The sequence below is a fragment of the Suricata suricatta genome, chromosome 15, assembly GCF_006229205.1.
Source record: "Suricata suricatta isolate VVHF042 chromosome 15, meerkat_22Aug2017_6uvM2_HiC, whole genome shotgun sequence".
In the NCBI taxonomy this organism is placed as follows: domain Eukaryota; kingdom Metazoa; phylum Chordata; class Mammalia; order Carnivora; family Herpestidae; genus Suricata; species Suricata suricatta.
In genome coordinates, this window is record NC_043714.1 from 66,116,434 (window position 1) to 66,128,653 (window position 12,220).

The 12,220-nt window shown below is 49.3% G+C and overlaps 1 long non-coding RNA gene across 3 annotated transcripts in view; it reads left to right on the top strand.

Moving 5' to 3' along the window:
• The first annotated feature begins 25 nt into the window (after positions 1-25).
• LOC115279409 overlaps positions 26-12,220 on the top strand; it is a 27,506-nt gene continuing 15,311 nt past the window's right edge. Inside the window, exons 1-2 of one of the 3 annotated variants that reach the window (XR_003903424.1) lie at positions 26-90; positions 6,479-6,733. This is a non-coding gene — a long non-coding RNA (uncharacterized LOC115279409). Of the gene's footprint in view, positions 91-6,478; positions 6,734-10,540; positions 10,689-12,220 lie in introns of those variants that run through there. The other 2 variants (XR_003903428.1, XR_003903427.1) reach the window with 2 other exon arrangements.

Below are 12,220 nucleotides of genomic sequence, written 5' to 3' on the forward strand. Positions count from 1 at the left end.
AAAGAAGAGAAGAGAAGAGAGAAGAGGAGAAAATAAAAGAAAAAAGAAAAGAAAAGAGAAAAGAGAAGAAGAACACTATTATGAGCTTGGGTTTGTATCTTGATCTAATCATTTGGCTGCTTGTGATGTTTAAACAGAATCTTGACCCTTTCATCACTGAGTCTCATGGAGCATGAAACTCCCCCTAAAATCTGTCCCAAAGCAGCCCCAGCAGTGGTTTCTTTTTGACAGAAAAAGCCTCTTAGAGAACCGACTTGTGCAGGAGGAGAGGCTGTGGCTTCAAAGTCGTGTCATGAAGCGAATGACCAAAATACCCAAACTTGCCCATGCAAATGGGTGTGCGTCTCCCCTATGGCCCTTTTAGAAGGCTCTAGACTTTCTTGAACTCCTTTTTGAAAGGGTCTTTCCAGCCAGTGGCTTATTCACTTGAACTTCCTATCTTTCTTGGGGTGGGAGAATATGGGGAAGCAAGTGAGGTCAGAAGGAAGGGGGCAATGCCTGCTTTCCAGGCCCTTCCTTCTTTGCCACGAGGATGAGACAGACCCCTGCCCAGCAGGGAGGAGCTGGCTTGCCCTACGTCTCTCCAACTTGCCACTACCCTCATTTTTACCCTCTGGAGTGATCAGTGCAGGCTGGTCTCAGGGCCTTAGCACAGAATGTTCCCCTTTTCTGGAACACTCTTTCCCTTGTATACCTGGCTCATTTCCTCACTGCATTCAGATCTCCATTCAGATGTCAACTCCCAGAGAGACCATCTCTGACCCTCCCCCACTATACTACGCCCCAACCCCCATTGGCTGTCATTGTCCATAGGTCTTATACCTTGCTGGTATTAGTACAGATATGGTGACGTTTTGCATCTCCTATCAGAATACAAGCCCTGTGAGGAAAGTATATGGCTTTGTTCACTCAGATACTCCCAGACTCCAGAATATTCTACAGCTGGTGCTCAGTAAATATCAAACTAGGTAAAGCCTTTTTGGGCTGGAAACAAGGTATGCCTGACGAAGCTCTAAGCCGGATGTCTCCTGTAAACTTGTGAAGCTGGCCCTGAATCTGCTTCTCAGAAAGCTATGGACAAGCTCTGAATGATGGGAGCAAACCTGCATCAGAGTTTAATGTCCCCAAGTGAACCCCCTTGAGCATGCAGGTGACCGGAGGACCCCACCAGCATTTGCCTAAACATCCTCTTCCTCGCTTCTGCTTCTTGTTCCTTTCTCGTGCTTCTGGGCACCAGACAAGCAGTCTCACGTTTGGTGTCTGTACCCTCCCCCACTATAACCAAGTCAGGCCCTGGTTCTCATCTGTGATGGTTTCAAACCAAAGTGGCCCCATTTCTTGACATTCTTCCCATTGAAAGATGGAATCTACGTCCTTTCCTTGAGTCTTTTGATGTGAGTCTCCACTGCGTGGAGCCACAGAAGATCACGCAGCTCCCTCCAGAGTTCCTTACTCGCTCCACAGGAAGCGCCGAGGCTGCCATGCTGAGGAGGAGACCTGTAAGGGCTCTGGTGTGTGGTCTCCGCTGAGCCCTCAGAAAGCACCCGGCACTGGCCGACAGCCAGGCAAACTGCCATTTGGGATGCTTAGACCATTTGCACTTTCAAATGAGACCACAGCCCAGCTGACATCTGACTCTAAGGGCATGAGCAACCCCAAGTCAGAACTGCCCAGCCCAGCCCTTCCTAAATTCCTGACCCAAAACTCAGGAGCAGCATAAAATGATTGGTGTTTTATGACGCCAAGTTGTGCAGTGAATTGCACTCAGCAGTAGTCACCAGAACCCCACCTGCACTCTCCTCTGTCCTAAACAATCTGAGTGGATGTTTCTTTAACTCCCTGGTCATCAGGTTTCTGTGTGTAAGTTAGGAGTGACAATCTGTATTTATGTGGTTGTTGTTTAGTGCAAGAGCAAGTTTTGATTCAATCCTAGTCTGGTTCCCAGCACATACTGTATTTCCTCCAATCTGAGATGCTATCAGTTATACAACTCACTATTAATTTACGTGCCATTAAGAGAGGAACAGGGGCACCTAGGTGGCTCAGTCAGTTAAGCCTCCGACTTCCTCCCAGGTCAGATCTCACGTTCGTGGGTTCGAGCCCCGCATCGGGCTCTGTGCTGACAGCTAGCTCGGAGCCTGGAGCCTGCTTCCAGTTCTGTGTCTCCTTCTCTCTCTGACCCTCCCCCTCTCATGCTCTGTCTCTCTCTGTAAAAAAAAAAAAAAAAAGGAACAAACGCCTTCCATTACACTACTGAACGCCACTTGTAAGAGGCATGTGTATTTGGAGAAGGTGAAATTTGAAAAGATGTCTGTCTTGGGACCTTTGATTTAAAGAATCACAAACACCTAGCTAAGCCCAGGCACAGAACAAGACCCCCAAATTTGAACTTGTGTGGAATGAGAGGAAAGCTTGAAGCAAATATGCCTTTTTCGGAAAGTCTCCAATCTGTCATCCTGTTCTATACAAGAAAACACAAAGACCCATCGAGGTCACCTCGTGGTCCAGGCAGAAACTCTCTTCCCCAGGCTGCTGTCAAATGGGAGAATTCAAATTCTATCACATCACAGTTATTCAGCAAAAATATATTTTGCCAGAAGGATGAAGTCAGATCTCCAGTTCTGGCTGTCAGAGGACAAGATGTTTGTAGTTGAAGCTCATCTCTGGTAATAGTAACAGACTGAGCCCCATTTCTCTTCAAGTTTTGAGTCTTTTCTCTTTTTTATGACATTAACTAGTAGTGTCTTGTGAGATGTCATCCAGTGAGCAAAAGGGGCCTGGACAGTGGGCAGAATGATAGCAGAGGGGACCCAGGCTACATCTAGTGGAGCAGACACTTAAAGAAGCATCAGGATGCTAGCAGGCTTGAGGCTAAACCTCTATATGGAATGTTCCATTTAGTCAGTACAGCCTCCCAGAGGGTTGATATGTTGGCCCTCATTTGAAAGGTGAGCCCCCTTCAGGACCAGAGGGGTTAAGTCTCTTGCTGGAAGTCACACAGCTTTATTAGGTCAACAACCCATCAGACACAGAGCTTGTGCTCTTAACCACAGGGCTTTGCCCATCAGGGTGTTTCCAGGGGCGTGGACCTGAGTTCATAGATGAGACTCTAGCCAGCCCAGTACTCAGCCCAGCTCTTTCCAGGCTCACTTAACAGAGAATTCCTGTTTATACCTTCTTTCTTTTGCCAATGTGAGTTTCCCACTAATAGGGTTCTTCTTACCTCCTCTTCTCCTTGGTGAAAACCAAAATGCCCTTCAAGCCGACATGGAGCATCTGAACCCTTGTTCCTACAAGGCGAGTCCAGCACAACGTCCCTGGGACAGTTTGGGTGGACCTCCTGGAGGTGCTGGTGGCATTTCTGTGGGTCGCTCTTGTTACACTGGAAGTTTCCTGAGGCTCTGGAGTTAGACCTGAGTTGGACTCCCACCTCTACAACTTACAGCCTGTGTCCTTGGACAAATTTCTTAGCTTTCCTGGGCTTCAATTTTCACCCCTACTGAAGGGGAATAGCCTACTTCTCAAGGTTGTCCCAAGCAAGAAGCGGGTTTGCTTCGATCACACGATAAGGGCTCTAGACTGTTATTACGTGCAATGCGCTTGTTCAGTGTCTTCATTCGTCCTCACAACCACCCTCTGAGGTGGCTTCCACCATACAGATGAGGAACGAGGTAAAGCCGCCTCCTCTTGGCCCCACAGCTAGAAAGTGACAAACCAGACTCGAATCTTGCCTCTGAAAATTTGCTCTCTTGATGGGACCCCATTGGAAACCTTCCATGGATGGAGTTCTGAAGAAGTTTTGTCATGAACCAGCCCCTTGAGGTGTGCTTTAATTAAAGTCTTAATGTCCCACTCCTTCCTATCTAGGAGATCTTGATCCTGACTTGTAGGACAAGAATGCTCCAACCAGCTTTGTCTCCATGAAATGTTTACATACTGCCCATTCCTGCCAATAGCATCTCCCTGCACCTTCTGGCTCTCATGGGTGGGGGATTATCAGCGCCAGCATTGCCCATTTATATAATGAACTAAAAACACGGATCAGGTTAATGGCCTTCAAAAGCTCAAGCGAACCCTTAAGTCCAGTTCAGATTCCACTTCATTCCCCAATCCAGGGATGTCATGGCCACTGTCACCATCTACCTTGAAAGACTTGGCTGCTTGAGTTTCTTTCTGGTTGATTGTATTGCTGATCTCACGGGCACCCCCTAAAATGCAGGCAAAGGAAAGCAGCTTTTTCAATGTGTTGCCTTCATGTTTTCCTCAAGGAGTGTCAGGTAAAGTCCCTAAACCAAATGAACTTCGTTTTGTTTGCCAGAGAATATTCTGAATGAATTGAGCAAGGTTCATCAACCAGGGGTCTGAAGCTGGGCAGGACTTCTAGAAAGTTGGGCTCCTCGGAGAAGAGAGCCAGGCAGGGAAGGGGTGGAGTGGGTGAGCTCCATTTGGCAGCAAGGTGGAGACCTTCCTGTGTGGATCTGGAAAAAGCTGAGGGGTTCAGAGGGTGCTCCTAGGTTGATTCATGGTCGCAGCTCACTGCACAGACCGGGTGGCTAGTGCCACACTCAGGGTGGCAGCCATGACATTGGCCTCCTTTGTTAATGGAGGCCCAGGGATTGAAACTGCTGTAGAGAAAGATGTCAGGGCAGAAATTATTGAGGACCCGCCCCAAGTCAAGCCCTGGGAGAGTCTCTTCAAATATTTGGGGATTTTCCATGTAATAACTCATGCTGACTTCTAATCTATTCCCATTGTCCTCAGAAAGGGTGGGTGACTTCATTCCATTGAAATGTAGAGAGACTTATTTTGTGGCTCAGTATAGGGTCTGTGGTAGAGAAGGCTGTGTGCGACTTGAGAGGAACCGGTACCTGCAGGTTTGGATGGACTGCTCCACAGACGCCATCTGTGAAAGCCCGGGACTGTGCCCGGCAATGGACGGGAGTCACTCTGCAATGCTCCCGAGGGAAGGGCAAGGGCAAACGTCCACGGAGCTGAGAAGGCACAGCCAGGCCCTGACCCCAGGGGGCAGACACTGTGCCAGCTTGTTCTCCATGTGGCCCAAATAAGAAGAAAAGGCCAAGAGCTCTAGAGGGAACTCTGAGGTCAGGAGAAGATGGCTAGAGATTTGCTCAAGGGATGGAATTTACCCATGGAAGTGGGCAGAGCAGCCACGTGCCCGTGAAAGTCTCTCTCCCACATGGCTGCCTCTCTTCCCTGCATGCATTCAGCAAACATCCGTCTGAGACTTGATCTCCACAGTTACTGTTTTAGGCTGCGGGATAAAGGATTCAACCTTGTCCCTGCCTCCCAGAGTCTGCAGGGTGCTAGGGATACAGATAATTAGTGGGGCAGCTTTGCCAAGCAGGGGAGGGGTCGTAGCTGGAAAAGTGCGTGCCTATCAGAGCAGAGTCATTCTTGCCGACCTCCTCCCTCACTTTCTCAGTGATACAGATTCACAGATAAAAGAGAATTTCCACAAGGAAGGTAAAAGATGGAGGCCACATGGTCCTATCTGTAAACCTAAGAGCCTGGCATGCCAGGACCAAAGAGAGAGCTTTGAAACTTGTGTGTGTGTGTGTGTATGTGTGTGTGTGTGTGTGTGTGTGTGCGTGCACACACTGGACCTTTTTACAAACTGGGGAGGCTCTGGGTGCTTATGGAGAATAATGCTTTTTTTTAAGTTTATTTTTATTTATTTTGAGAGAGACAGAGACAGCATGAGGCAGGGAGGGGCAGAAAGTGAAGAAGAGAATCCCAGGCAGACTGCACACTGCCAGTTCAGAGCCTGATGCAGGGCTTGAGCTCACTAATCATGAGATCATGACCTGAGATTAAACCAGGAGTCTGGAGTTTAACCAGATGCTCCAAGAATAAAGCTTTTAAAATGCATATGGGACAACACTCAGGATTACAAAGGAAAACAATGATGTTGAAATGCAGCTCTCTGCAGAGACCTCTATCCTCACGCCTCCCTGGGAGGGGTGGGGCTGGAGGTTTCTGGAGGAGCAGAGAGAGATTTACAGGCAAGAAAGAAAATTCTTTCTACAGTTTGGTAATTCAGCATTTATGGAACTAGTTATCTCCAAGACTCAGCTGGTTTTCCCACCTTTTCCATTTCCCTTGTTGCCCATCCCCCAACCCCCATGGAAGTAGGTGGGAAGTTAAAGGCTGACTTTGATGGGGGGAGGGAGGGAAGCCTGAGCTTGAGTGGTCAGAGAATGTGTTTCTTTGGTAGCCTTTGGGTAACTTGGTAGGCTTTCCTACCCTATTTGGGAGTTTACTGAATAGAGAGTGCAGCCCGGGAGGGGAGGGTGACTTTGTATGGGAGCTAAAGAGAAGCCTGAGGTTCAGGGAGGACCCATGTTATACTCTAGGAGAGGCTGTGGGCCCCATGAGACCACACACATTATAGAGGGACTACTGGCAGCAATTTTGCTTATACCCCTCCCCCCACCCCGCATCCTTATTACCACCCTAGGGCCCGAGGCTCCACATTTGACCCATGAGACAAGAGACACTGAGCAGAGTTAATCCAAAATCACCCAGCTGCAGCTAGAAGTGGGGGAGCTGAGATCTGACTCCACGTAATCCCAGGCTCCGAGACCTTTGTTTCCGTTGTCACGTGTGCAGCTGTCTGCCGACAGCACTGAGGCCTTGAGGGCAGCTCCCGGAATGAGGTGGCCTGGCTTCCTATCCCAGCTCAACTCTCGAATGGCATGATGAATTCACCAAGGTAAGTTCTTGACCCTGAGATTCCTCAGCTCTGAAATGGGCTGGTTCTATTCCCTTCCTTAGGGACTTCTCCTGATGACTTAGGACAGAATGCACTTAAAGCTTTGAGCCCACGCACCTGACAGGTACGTGCTCATGAGAGTGAGTTACTGGGATTATTATTAGCCCAACAGGATAAGGAGCAATGTTCGGGGGTCCCTGGTGTGCTATCGCTCCTGTTTATGCCGCCAGCTGGCAGGCGGTCAGGAGTTTGTTTTTCTGGTACGAAGGTTGCCCTGGTGTTCTGGAGTGACCCGGCAGGACTGCCAGGATTATACAACCCTGCCCGGCCCCGCCAAGTCCAGCGCTCGCCTTGGCAGCCTGCTCAGCCTCTGCCACAGGCCGAGGGAACCACTAACCTTCAGCCTATTTCTCACTTTGGAAAAGCCTGACCTTCATTCAGAATGCTCGCCCATTCCCATGTCACACGGTGGCTCGCTCACTCACCCCCTCTCAATGCACATTCGTTGACTCCCCAGGGGGGCACTAGGGCCATGGCACATTCAAGACCCTTGTTTTTCCTTCATCTCTTTCTCTGCCCTCCTACCTCTGTCCCTCCACTGGTGCTTCAGGTGCGGGAAGGGCACAGTGAGGACCCCGAGGGGCTGGAGAATAGGGGCAGCCTCGCTGCTCCGTGCTGGAAGGTTTCTGTCGGCATGGCATGTAACACATGCTTTATATATACAGACTTTTTTAAATGTTTACTTATTATTGAGACAGAGAAATGGAGCATGAGTAGGGGAGGGGCAGAGAGAGAGAGGGAGACACGGATTCCGAAGACAGGCTCCAGGCTCTGAGCTGTCAGCACAAAGCCGGATGCGGGGCTTGAACCCACGAACCATGAGATCATGGCCTAAACTGAAGTCAGACACTTAACCAACTGAGCCACCCAGGTGCCCCTATACAGACTTTTAAAACTAGATAGAACTTTTTATCACATTGGGAGACTTGAATGGTTCAATAGGAAAACCTATGGAAAAACATCAGAAGCTCTTCTCTCGTTCAGCCCTTGCCTGCCTTCCAGCCTGGTGGTGGAAGCCACCACCTCTGGCCGTCCCCACCTCACCTTTTGGGGCTTCAGGGAAGGCTCAACTGGCTCTCCCAGCCCCCAGGGGGCTGCAGACTGAGAATTTTAGTGCACTGGCCATTGCTGAAATATCACAGCAGAGCAGATGGCCCCCAGGAGTCCCCAGCGCCCTGCAGCTCATCCTGTCTTCCAGGCTGGGGCCTCAGGCCTTCCTCTGGCTAACCCCCACCCCTTCTGCCCAGCTAGTAGGTCCCTTGCCCTCTGCACAGCCTTCCGTCCCCTCTCTTGGGACCTTGTCCTTTCTGTTTCTTGCTGCCCAGGCCCCCATCTCTGATGGCTGAAATGTGGCTCGGCCCAAAGGACCCCTCCCTGAGCTTTACCCACTGGCCCCACGTCTGGAACAATTGTACATATATTTTAACCTCAAAATCACTGTTTTTTTAGCCTTCTTATTTTACGCATTTTACTTACTTGTTGCCACATTCCGTAAGGAAAGTTCTCACCCCCAAGGCTTAGGTAGCTGAGCAAATGGAATGAATGTGGGCCTCTCTCCGCAGCTCTGTTCCCCATCTTTGAAATGGGGGTGACCATTGTAAGTTGCTGACCTTCTTAAGAGTTGTCATAAGGCTTAAAAGAGGCTCTTGACATGAATATCTCCTGCCTTAGGGTCCTGAACATTTTAAAGATCAGTGAATGAATAATTGATTGAATGATTGAATGAATGAATGAATGAATGAATGTCTTTATGGTTCTATTTGCAATTGTCAAAAACAGATAGGCTCTTGCTACCATCCATACTGTCCTTAGGAATTCTATTCCTGTGGCCAGGAAACCTAGGATCCGGGTTAGACTCCTGGGCCAGCCACTTAAGGATGTGGTCCAGGCATGAGCTGAATCCTCCCACACTGCATGACATCACCTAGGACAGGGGTCAGTAAACTCTGACCTTTGGGCAACCTCCAACCCACTGCTGCTTTAGTACCGCCCACAAACTCAAAATGGTTGTTATGTTTTCAAATACTGTTTATACTTGAAACTTTACATTTTTGCATGCACATTTTATTTCATTTATTTATTTTTAAAGTTTTTTTTTTGTTTTTTTTTTTTGAGAGACAGAAACAGAGCACAAGTCTGGGAGGGGCAGATAGAGAGGAAGACACAGAATTCGAAGCAGGCTCCAGGCTCTGAGCTGTCAGCCCAGAGCTGGACCCGGGGCTTGAACTCATGAAGTATGAGGTCATGACCTGAGCCTGAGTTGGATGCATAACTGACTGAACTGCCCGGTTGCCCTTCATTTTTACATTTTAAAAATAAAAACTCAAAAGAATGCTATTGCATACCACATGAGAATTACAGGAAATTCAGAGTACCTACGAATGGAGTTTTATTGACACCCCGCCATGCTTGTTCCTTTACAAATCGTCTCTATGGCAACAAGGGATGCAAACAGCCTTTGCATTCTATAAGGCACTGCTGAGTAGTTGTGACGGAGACTGCATAGCCCACAAAATCAAACATATTGACTCCACGGCTCTTTACGAAAAGACTTTGACCAATCCCTGGTCTGGGGAGCCACAGTGTATCCCATCCTTCCGTATGTGGAGGAAGTGTTCGATTAAGCACCAATCAGAGACTCTAGAAAAGTCTGTTCCTCTTCTCTCTCTCTTTCCCATCTTCATTCCCTTCCACAGAGAGCTCTTTTATTTCAGGGTCCAAGCCACATAAAACCATAAAAAGAGGACCACAGGCCACTCCCACCAGTGCCCTGCAGAGACAAGCCTTCAGACAGCAGGGCTGTGTTCATCGGCTCCGTCCTCTGGCTCTCGGCCTCCCCGGCCAGGCCAGTCTGTGTGGCCGCTGAGGGTGGGCGCCGTTGGAGCCCCTTGTGTCCTCCGGGATGTCTGGACTGTCCTGAAGGGGTACCCTAGGAAGAAGCCTCTCTGGCATGTATCCGAGGTGGGTGGTTTCCACTGCATCAGGGCATTTCTGGAAGCTGGGCCGGTGCCCCACCAGGGACGCCGACAGCCACCCTACAGCTCAGCTTGGGAAGACTGCTCGGCACACATGGCCTCTGGGCTGGAATCCAGCGTCTTGATTCTGGTTTGAAGGATGGCACAGAGTGGTGGCAAGACCCGAGATTTGGGATCTGGTCTAGAACCCCAGCTCTGCCCCTCACAAGCTCTGCAGTGTCCCTGCTGGGCTTCTTTCCTTCATCTGGAAAGTTGGGGTGATGGGGAAGGGAGGCGCATAGACAGGGTTTTCACCATGTACACAGGGTTTTGTCATTTTCTGCACTGAAGCCCTATGCCAAGAACAGCGCCTGGTCTGGGGTGAGCACACATCAAACGCCTGTTATTGAAAAGACATTCACTCAAAGGGGATAAAATATGTGGAGTGTCTGCCGCATCGGTTCCTACTGAACGGTTGTATTGCTGTGTCTGTTCTAAACCAGGAATTGGCACACTACAGCCCACATGCCAAACCTGGCCCACTGCCTGATCTTGTAAATAAAGTTTTATTGGTACACAGCTACATCCATTCACTTACCTGTTGTCCAGAGCTGCTCTCCTGCAGCAGCAGTGGCGCTCAACAGTTGTGAGAGAGCTGTGTGGCCTTGTGAAAGCTAAACTAAAGCCTCTCTGGCTTTTTACAGCAAATCTTGTGGACCCTGCTCTGAATGTCAAGGCCACTCTGTATATTGGTGACCATGGATCTCATTTCCCCATTTGCAGGTGTGTGGGCAGTTACAAGTTGAAAACCAGCAGCTGACTTGGGATACGTATTCTTAATGCCCTCTCCGAAATGCTTCATTTTTCCTCTGTCATCTTAATTCTGCCACACTATTCTGCCTGCTCAGAACAGACTTCTCAATGCTCCGTGGCTCTCATGGGTAAGGTGGTGTTACTTTCATTTCTGGGTACGAAGAAACTCAAGCCACCCGTCAATTGCTGGTGTATTCATTAGGGATTGGCCACACATCCTGCAATGAGTCTAGGCCTCCTCACAGGAGGAGAGTCAAGATAAAATAAGGATGACATGCTAGATACAACTCACTATTTGGCTCCAAGGGATAAAGTGCAGGCTAGGAGCCAAAGGAAGTTCACTGTGTCTGGGGCCCAGAGTGCATAGTTCTCTCATTGTTATGAACAGAATGACGTTGGACACCTTAGTTACCTTCACTTGGCCTCAATTTTCCAATCTAAAATGGCAGCGATGATACTTCACCACACTGGGTTGTTCTGAAGACTAAATAAGGTCAAGTACCTGAAACATAGTAACTACTCAGCTAGTTTTATAATAAACTCTTTATTTCTCAGTTTGGGAGAGAGATAGTCAACAGCTTCTGCTACGTGTTGACACTCCCTCAGATGGTCAGGGCCCACGTTAGGAGCCTCTCACAACCTTGGCTGTGGGGGTGGTGAATAAGAGCTTTTTGGGAAGCACTTTTTAAGGGCTCTCTGGCCATGCTACCAGCTGAGCAAGGCGGGGTCATTGTCCAGTTACCATTTCATGATCAGCAGATCTTTTCTTCCTTTCCTCTCCAAGGACAGGCTTCTAGGTCCCTAAGCCTCAAGGCAGAGACTGGCCAGGAACCACAGAAGCCTGGGTTCAATGAGGCAAATACTTCCTTGCAAATAAAGGTGCAAGCTGTCAGCCAGGATTTCCAGGGTAGAGCCTGGTCACCTCTGTCTTGTTGATGGCTTACAACAGCACCTGGAACATAGTCAATGTTTCACAAATGTTTTTGGAGGATAAATGTCACACTTCCTGCTGTCCTCAGAGGCTCTGGCTCGGTGTGCCTCTTAGCTTGTGATGCCATGATGCCAACAGATGAGGTCCAGGCTCAGAGGGAGAGCACAGAGCAGCCCTGCCTGGCCCTCCTCAGCCCCCTGGTCCCACCACATTTTCACTGCATCACCTGTCCAGGCTCCTCAGCACCGAGTCTGCTGTACCCCTGTGCCCTGGGCTCTTCCCACCATTGTTCCTAGCCCAGCCCTGAAAGGTGCAGCAAACCAGCCAACATGGCCCTGCCCCCCGCCACATGTGGATCTCCAGGCTCGATCTTGATCTACACTGGGGACTTAAATTGCAGTCTGCAGGTCAGATCTGCTCAGTGGTCAGTGTTTGTAAGGAGTTTGGACTGAGACTGCTGTTTACATTTCCAAAGGGTTGAACATTTTAAAAAGAATATACAACAGAGACTAGATGGCTGATGAAGCCCAAAACACTGACTCTCTGGTCCTTTATAGAACAGGCTTGCTGACTCCTGGCCCAGACAGTCCTCTATTACACTCGCCAGTAGGGCCACCCGTGTGAACCAGGCTCCAAGTCAGGCCTTCCTGCTCGGAGTCATTTCTTGCCTCTTATCAACACCGAAGCAGGGAGGGCTCTCGTCCTTTGTAGAGATGGGGAAACCGAGGC